This window comes from Triturus cristatus, chromosome 2_2 (genome assembly GCF_964204655.1).
Source record: "Triturus cristatus chromosome 2_2, aTriCri1.1, whole genome shotgun sequence".
Taxonomy (NCBI): domain Eukaryota; kingdom Metazoa; phylum Chordata; class Amphibia; order Caudata; family Salamandridae; genus Triturus; species Triturus cristatus.
In genome coordinates, this window is record NC_140582.1 from 1047073636 (window position 1) to 1047081221 (window position 7586).

Genomic DNA, 7586 nt, shown 5'->3' on the forward strand with positions numbered 1-7586 from the left:
CGACTTTCGTTTTTGATTAATGAAAACATTCTTGGCAAATGCTTTCGCTTTGGTTTGTCTTGCCCCGGTCCAAGAATGTCACCTCTAGCGGCACAATACGAATGCCCCCGGTCGTCGCTCTTAATCATGGCCCCAGTTCCGAAAACCAACAAAATAGAACCAGAGGCCTATTCCATTATTCCTAGCTGAAGTATTCAAGCAACCGGCCTGCTTTGAACACTCTAATTTTTTCAAAGAAAACGCTTCAGACCCCCAGGACACCCAGTCAAGGGCATCAAGGGGGCGCCGAGAGGCAGGGGCTGGGACAGGCGGTAGCTCGCCTCGCGGCGGACCGCCAGCTCGATCCCAAGATCCAACTACAAGCTTTTTCACTGCAGCAACTTTAATATACGCTATTGGAGCTGGAATTACCACGGCTGCTGGCACCAGACTTGCCCTCCAATGGATCCTCATTAAAGGATTTAAAGTGTACTCATTCCAATTACAGGGCCTCGAAAGAGTCCTGTAGTGTTATTTTTCATCACTACCTCCCCGAGTCGGGAGTGGGTAATTTGCGCGCCTGCTGCCTTCCTTGGATGTGGTAGCCGTTTCTCAGGTTCCCTCTCCGGAATCAAACCCTGATTCCCCGTTACCCGTGGTCACCATGGTAGGCACAGAAAGTACCATCGAAAGTTGATAGGGCAGACATCCGAATGTATCGTTTCCGTCACAGGGACGTGCGATCGGCCCAAGGTTATCTAGAGTCACCAAAGCGGCCGGGCGAGCCCGGATTGGTCTTGGTCTGATAAATGCATGCATCCCGGGAGGTCAGCGCTCGTCGGCATGTATTAGCTCTAGAATTACCACAGTTATCCAAGTAACAGATGGAGCGATCAAAGGAACCATAACTGATTTAATGAGCCATTCGCAGTTTCACTGTACCGGCCGTGTGTACTTACATGTGTATGGCTTAATCTTTGAGACAAGCATATGCTCCTGGCAGGATCAACCAGGTAGCCATACCTGCTGACGGGGTGGAGGTGCCCATCTCCCCAACCGGCAAACTTCACGCACCCCTCCCTCCCAGGAGCCTGCCAGGGGAAGCAGCCAACCCGCCTGGGCGGGAGGGCTCACTGGAGGGGTGTGGAGCACCGGCAGGCCCAGCCGTCTCCCCCGGGAGGGAGAGGCAGGCCGAGGCGCAGCCTGAGCGAGACGCAGGGGTGCCGGAGCCTGGTGGCAGCGGCACCCCACGGAACAGTCGTTCCGAGCTGCTGTGAAAATGTACTGGGCAGAGAGGGGTGATGGCGTGGCACACGGGGCCTTCGGACCTGCTGAGCAGCAGCATCCAAGGGGCTGGCGCCACCGACCCCTCCCGGGTCAGACAACTGGGGGGCACGAGCTGCCGGGGCCGCTCGGCCTTCGCTCTGCTGGGTAGGGTCTCCCGCCAGGCGGCAGGCCCTCGATTCGGACGGTCCATGCAGGGTGGAAGCGCTTTGCTCGAAACAACAGCTGAGGCTGGCCAAGCAGTCCATCGCTAAACGGACCGAGAGTGCCCAATCGATCAGAGTACGGCTGGGGCATCCTCTGGCAGGCCACCCTGTGCAGGGGTATGCTGGCTTAGCGTTCCCGGCCTGCTCCCGGGGCAAGCAGACTCGGAGAAAAAGGACCATCGGGAAGGGTCTGAGAGGCAGGTGCGTAACCGGGCCCCTGGGGGCCCAACCGGTGTGGGCCTGGGTGCTGCCTTACCCCGTTTCAGCATCACCGGACCTCACGGAGGTCTAACTGAGAAAACAAAAAAAAAAAGGACCATCGGGAAGGGGCTGAGAGGTAGGTGCGTACCCGGGCCCCTAGGGGCCCCGGTGGGCGGGCCCGGGTGCTGCCTTCCCCGTCTCAGCATTGCCAAACCTCACAGAGGTCTAACTGAGCAAACTCGGAGAAAAAGGACCATCGGGAAGGGGCGGAGAGGCAGGTGCATTTCCGGGCCCCTGGGCGCCCCGGCTGGCGGGCCCGGGTGCTGCCTTCCCAGTCTCGGCATCACTGGACCTCACGGAGGTCTAACTGAGCAAACTCGGAGAAAAAGGACCATCGGGAAAGGGCTGAGAGGCAGGTGCATAGAACCCGGGCCGCTGGGGGCCCCGGCGGGCGGGCCCGGGTGCTGCCTTCCCCCGTCTCAGCATCGGCATACCTCACGGAGGTCTGACTGACCCTCTCCCTAGTAATCCGGAGGAAAATTACCCCCCTTTCTTGTAATCCGTGCACACGAGGTGACAGAGGGGACCCAAGGCGCGAATGTACACGACCTCCTGGAGCCCTCGCTGGGATCGGGGAGGCAAATGGACCCTCATCGGGACTTCCAGGCAAGCCCGGCCATCTGGTCACCCCATTGGAAAGCATTGCGCGCGACCAGATGGCCGAAGGGATAGGCGCGACCAGATGGCCGAAGGGATAGGCGCGACCAGATGGCCGAGGGGACAGGTGCGATCAGATGGCCGAGGGGATAGGCGCGACCAGATTACCGGTCTCGAAAGGGAAGCCATCTGGTCGCTTTGTGCCCCAACAAAAGAGTAAGCGGGCGCCAGGGCATGGGGGACCGGAGGCCCAGGGCCCCAGCTGGGCCCCAGCCGTGGAGGCTGCAAGGGGGACCCGAGGGGCCCTCCGACCTGGGGCCCGCGGACACCTTGACAAGCAGGAGAGGCCTGCGTGGGACCGACGGACCCTGTCCCGGGCCCTTGGCGGAGCAGCAGGCTGGAAGACGGGGCCCAGGGCCGGAGCACCTGACCAGGAGCCCGGCAGGGCCCCTGGAACCAGCTGGGGCTTCAAGGCCCAGGGGAAGCCTCCCCGGGCCCGCCGGACCCCGTCCAGGGCACACTGCCACGTGGCAGGACCCAGGACGGAGCCCGGGGTGGGGAGGCCACCCTCCACAAAGCCCTCAGGGGCCCCGGCCGGAGCTCCTGAACCCAGCCAAGCAAGGGGAGGCTCCCCAGCCACAGCGGAACCCCGTCCCGGGCCTTTGGCAGTGCCGAAGGACGGAGGACGGAGGATGGGACCCAGGGCCGGAGCCCCCGACCCGGGGCCAGGTGGGGCCCCTGGACCCAGGCGGGGCTCCCAGGCCCGGAGGCACAGGGGAAGCCTCCCCGAGCCCGCCGGACCCCGTCCCGGGCACCCTGCCATGCGACAAGACCCAGGACAGAGCCTGGGGTGAGGAGGCCGCCCTCCCCAGGGCTCTCTGGGGCCCCTGCCGGAGCTCCTGAACCCAGCCAAGCAAGGTGGAGGCTCCCCGGGCACTACGGAACCCCGTACCGGGCCTTTGGCAGTGCCGCAGGCTGGGGGATGGGGCCCAGGGCAGGAACCCCCGAACCGGGGCACAACGGGGCCCCTGGCCCAGAGTGTGAGAAGTTGGCCTGATGTATGATGTCACTAGTTCTAGTGTACACCTTATATCAGTCCCAACAACCCTTATGATGATTGGTTTATCAGTCCCAACAACCCTTATGATGATTGGTTGTAAAGTCAACCTTATAGACCAGCTATCCTAGTGGTAGCATGGACAAGAGCAGTCTTAGGCTAAACTCTGAATGGCATGTGAAGCCAGCTGCGCTACCATATATAATCCCTTGAATACCAAATGAAAGGACACCACAACAGATATATATATAAAATAAAGTGTATTTATTCTAGTCAAACCCTCAGCACTCTTTATGAGATTAGAGGTAAGTACAACACAGTCTTATTTAAGCATACATTAAGTCACACAGGTAAGTAATACAGTTAGGCCCTAGGGGCCACGCAAACCATATACTAAGTAAGTGGTATAAGGACCACTGTCACGGAAATAGGATAGGCCTAGGCCTAGGGAATCGCTGGGGCTACACTGTACTAGCAACAGGTAGGGAGTGGGAGGCCCACGGGATTCAGGTGCAGAGTGGAAACACTCACGCGTAATGCGTAAAAGTCGATAGAAAGAGTAGTTGTTAGCAATTAACAGTTTAAGGACACTTCTGAAGCAGCTAGAGAGTCGAGACTCGGAAACTAGACCCTAGGATAGTCACTACCCTTGTGAGCACCGAAGTACCCAAGTTACCTAGCCCACGGGCTGCGGGTGCATAGGTGTGAACTTGCGTCGGGTTTCGTCGTGGACTTCTATGGATCCCTGAAGGAAAGTTGCTGACAGGCAGTCAGTGAAGAGTGTCCGGTGGATCCCAAGGCTGGGATCAAGACGAGAGGAGACCTGCAAGCAGAAGGGACAGAGTCAAGGTCACTAGCCAGTGACCACGTGGAACCAGGAAGGAACCAGGCGATGTCGTGAAGATTGCAGGTGAAGGTGAAGCTTGTCGCTGCAGCCACGACGACCAGGGAACGTCGAGGATGACCAGGACCAGGAGGCGTGCTGTCCCACGAAGGCTCTTGCTGTCGGCGGCGTCGAAGTTGGACTAGGACTCACCAAGCCTTGGCAAGCGGAACCCACGAAGAACGGAGGACTTGCTTCTGGTGCAGACCAGGAAGGTCTGGGGTGCTTCTCTTTTTCAAAGAAGCAGGAGCCAGGCTGGAGGAGCCAAACCAGTGGTGAAGATTTCAGGATGCGTCGTCACAAAGGCCACTAGCCAGCGGGCAAGCAACCGGACATACGTGGCAAGCAGGAAAATGCAGAAGGGCCCCACGCAGGACTCGTGGAGTGTGGGGGGCTGATCTTCGGTGCAGATGGTGCTTGGGGTTGGGGCTTCTCAATCCCCGGTGCACAACTTCGAGGGTGCCTCAGAAGCTGCGCTTGAAGATACTAGCCACTTTTCCCAGGTAGCCGGTCCCACGTCTCTCGTCGCCTCCACGGATCTCAGCTCGGCTGTGGATCAGGGTCGGAGAAGTCTGGAAGTCAAGGCTCTGGTCGGGCTCTGCAGTCGGTCCCTCGTAGAACTTTAGCAAAGCAAAGGGTAGTCTCTTGATGGTGCCTGTTTGCACAGGGTAGCCACTCCTTGGCCACAAGGGAGATTCTTCAGTCTTCTTCTTTCGTCGAATGTCGAAGGTCCAGAGTTTCTGTTCAAGTTGCAGGTTCAGGATAATCTAATCTCCTGGGGCCCAGCTACCACTCTTATACTAATCTGGGGGGCTGGGTTACCTGCTAGGTCACGCCTTATGGGTGGGACCTGGGAGGGGGGTGGTTACACCCCCTTCCCTTTGTCCAGTTTCGCGCCAGGACTGGGGCTGGTGTGCCCCAGCACCGGTTTGAACTGGACTATGCATGGGACACCTTGTGTGCCCCAGGCATGTCTCATTCCTTTCAGCCCTCCCTGCCCCAATACACTAAAGTCTGTCTGGGGAGGTGCTAGCACCTCCCCAAGCAGGAAACCTATTGTCCAAGCCTCCCTTGCCGGGATCACTCCCAGCAGCAGGAGGTCAGACTTGTGTCAGTGGCAGCAGCATCCATTTTGTGATGCTGAGGCTTTGGTTAGAGTTAAACAGCAAAGTAGGATTTTAACATGTCTCTCCCTCTAGAAGGGAGGAATAATATCCTCATCACCAGAAATGGTATGGGGGTATTATTCCAAAGTGTTAGACACCTTACACGACATGTTTTGATAAAGCTAAACCATAGTTACCATAACCGTTTAAGATTATAAGGCACTTTAAGAGTATATGGTAGGCTATATCATAGAACAGCTATAAGGACATGATTCCGAAAGCTGCAGACAGGCTCAGCTCATGCTAGAGCACCATCTCACATGTTACCAAGCACTCTGCCTCCAGGATTGTTAAGGCCTGCCATAGGAGTGACTGATAGGTACACATGTGTCTATATATAAGGGTAGATATAGGCATACTATATCTAAGCAAGGGGTGATTACACGACCTTGCCCCAGCTGAGTGATCAGCCAGTTGTGTCTGATTGGAAGGCCAGACCAGGGGTGGCATAATACATGCTGCAGCCCCTGGGAAGCCTAGGGTACACCTATGCCCTGGGTACCTAGGGTACACTGTACAGGGTCCAATAAGGTGATCCTTGCCAATTGGGAATGTACCTAGGGTACATGGAGTCCATTTTAAAGAGAGAGCAGACAGCCTGAGACCCTGAATGGCAGGATCTCAGGCCAACTAAGTCGAAAAACCAGCTAGACACTAGGCAAAAAGTTGGGGGGTAACCATAGTCAGATATCCACCTTCCTACACAACCCCCCCCCCAAACGAAAGGAGATAAGGCTGGCCTTGACAAGGTAAGCCTCTATTGCCTAAGTGGCCATATAAGGAAGAACCAGCACTGGCATGGTTACCCCCTGTCTCATGGTCCACTAAGCAATCCCTCACCCTAAAGGTATCATAGGGTCTCCACCATAGGGAATCTCTACCTTTGGTGTGTCTTTGCAAAGTAAAAGGCTGGTGTTGAGATGGAGTACTGAAGTGAGTGTCCTCAAAGTGAGGCCTCAGCTTCCTCCAATCATCCTCCACCATGGATGCCTTTCTTTCTTTAACTGAGTTGCACTGTGCTCTCAGGGTCAGCCTCTGGCTACCTAAAGCTGGAGGCTGGGTCCCTTTTGTGGGTTTACTGGAGGGACAGGTCAGGTTTGGGGCCCTAAGCTCCCATGTTTGCCTGTGCCCAACAGAATCCCTCTGGGGGAGGTCCCTAACTACCTGTAAAGGGGATCCCTCAGGAATGTTTTTAACCATCACCTGGCTAGGGCTACTAGCCAGGCAATCCTCATTCTTTTGATGGGGGGGTTCTTGTGGACAGGGGCCCTCTTGGGGTCCACTGGCCTCCCTGACCTCTGCAGCCCTGGGCTGACTGAGGCAGGGTAGAGAGAGGCAGGCTACCTGCACCAGACTGGGTCCCACCTTGGAAGGGGCCACTGACATCAGAGGCTCTGCCAGGCCAGGCCTGGCTACCTCTGGGGCAGTTCCTTCACAAGGGGTGAGGTCAGATCCCTGAGGAGGCTGACCTTTTCCTAATGTCTGGGGAGAGGGAGACTTTCCTTCCTCCCCACTACTCTCTGTTTGTGTGGAGTGATCCATAGTTTCAGGCTTCACTACACCTATGTCAGTCTGAGTATGGGCTGAGACCATTACAGCCTTGCCAACCTTTTCAGGGAGGCACTCAGTTTGGGTTTGAGCTGTGACTGTCACAGCTCTGCCAATCTCTACAGGGAAGTCTGTCTTTGCCTGGGCTGTGGCTACCACTGCCCTTCCAACCTTTTCAGGGAGGAAATCTACTTGGACAGGGGTTGTGACTGGCACAACCCCACTACCCTTTTGTGAAAGGCCTACCATTTTGGAATGGGTGTGTTGTTCAACTCCAGCCCAAGCTGAGAGTTCTAAGTCATTCCCCAGTAAGCAGTCCACAGGCAAGGTTGGAGACACTGCCACCCTTTTAGGGCCAGTGACACCTCCCCAGCTGAGACATACCTCTGCCATGGGATGACTGTTCTGTTTGCCATCAATGTTAGTTACCTGGTATGAGAAACCAGGCAAAAGCTGCTCAGAGGGAACTAGCCTATGGGCCACCATAGTGATGCTAGCTCCAGTGTCTCTGTAGGCCTCAGCTTTTCTACCATTGATGTAGGGCTCCTGTCTGTACCTACCCAAAGTGTTGGGACAGGCAGTGAAGTTGGCAAACCCCATGCCAC

General features: G+C 56.6%; 1 non-coding gene across 1 annotated transcript in view; it reads right to left on the minus strand.

The window, feature by feature from the left end:
- The window catches only part of LOC146863131 (18S ribosomal RNA), a 1814-nt gene extending 819 nt beyond the window's left edge, over positions 1-995 (minus strand). The window contains exon 1 of the ribosomal RNA XR_014978664.1: positions 1-995. This exon is cut by the window's left edge and continues 819 nt beyond it. This is a non-coding gene — a ribosomal RNA (18S ribosomal RNA).
- Between the last annotated feature and the right edge of the window lie 6591 nt (positions 996-7586).